We start from the raw sequence: 1,157 nt of genomic DNA, 5'->3' as shown, positions 1-1,157 counted from the left end.
CTCCCCCCCGGGTTGGAACCAAACAAGGACCCCCTACCCCACCCCCAGGGGGGGGGGGGGGGAGACAGGACAGCAGCACTGACCTACCGGGGGGGGGGAGGAGGAATTCAAAACTACTCCACCAAGAGGACAGCCAGCAAGGTTTACTCTGATCCGGGATCTCCCCCTCCGGGCCGGTAACTACATAAACCATATCAGACGGACACAAGTCACGGGGTGCACGGGTTTAGAAGGCAGGCCCCTCGGTGTTGAAAGTGCTCCTGAGCTGTCGGTAAAATGTCAATGAAGAAACAACCCGCCCCAGAGCGGCCTTCCCCTTGGAGTTCACCCCCACACCCCAGCCCCGGGACTGAAACATCAACACACACAAACAAAAATCTCAAAAATAAGGATCTTTACTGCCACACGCGCATTTAAAACTGACAGGAAAGAAGTTACCCGTTGGGTGCAGTTACTTTTAAAAACTGCGCGGCGTGGAAGGTCACCAAAGGGACAACGATCCCGCACCAACCGTCACCTGCGCACGAGCCCCGCCGCCGGAAACACACATCGCCAGGCAGCATCAAAGGGCCGCGCCGTCACTTCCGCTCCCGCTTCACTTCAAACTCCCCTCGATAACACAAACACGGCAGCTAGTACGCAGGCGTCGGCAGTGAGCCTCCAGAGCCTTTCTGTGTTCTCGGCGAAAGCTGGCAGTGACGTCACTTCCGCCCCTGCGGTTGCCGCCGGCCGGGCCAGTTCCGCCCCGACATGACGTGACTCACTCACAAACTCATCCACGAAGGGGAAAGTTAGATGAGATTAGATTAGATTAGATTCCCTACAGTGTGGAAAAAGGGCCTTCGGCCCAACAAGTCCAAACCGACCGTCGGAAGAGTAACCCACCCAGACCCATTCCCCTACCCTATAATTTATCCCTGACTAATGCAGCTAACTCTATGGGACAATGTAGCATGGCCAATTCACCTGGCCTGCACGTCCCTGGACTCTATGGGACAATGTAGCCAATTCACCTTGCCTGCATGTCCCTGGACACTATGGGACAATGTAGCATAGCCAATTCACCTTGCCTGCATGTCCCTGGACACTATGGGACAATGTAGCATAGTCAATTCACCTTGCCTGCACGTCCCTGGACACTATGGGACAATGTAGCA

The 1,157-nt window shown here is 55.6% G+C and overlaps 1 protein-coding gene across 3 annotated transcripts in view; it reads right to left on the bottom strand.

Moving 5' to 3' along the window:
* The window catches only part of znf622 (zinc finger protein 622), a 29,103-nt gene extending 28,468 nt beyond the window's left edge, over window positions 1-635 (bottom strand). For 2 of the 3 annotated variants that reach the window (XM_043683604.1, XM_043683603.1), the window contains exon 1: window positions 439-635. The gene's annotated coding sequence lies outside the window, so the exon portion shown is untranslated. The remainder of the gene's footprint in view (window positions 1-438) is intronic. The other variant, XM_043683605.1, reaches the window with a different exon arrangement.
* Window positions 636-1,157: the final 522 nt, after the last annotated feature.

This window comes from Chiloscyllium plagiosum, chromosome 48 (assembly GCF_004010195.1).
Source record: "Chiloscyllium plagiosum isolate BGI_BamShark_2017 chromosome 48, ASM401019v2, whole genome shotgun sequence".
Classification (NCBI taxonomy): Eukaryota; Metazoa; Chordata; class Chondrichthyes; order Orectolobiformes; family Hemiscylliidae; genus Chiloscyllium; species Chiloscyllium plagiosum.
Note: the sequence above shows the minus strand (reverse complement) of the source record. Positions and strands in the feature narration are given on the sequence as shown.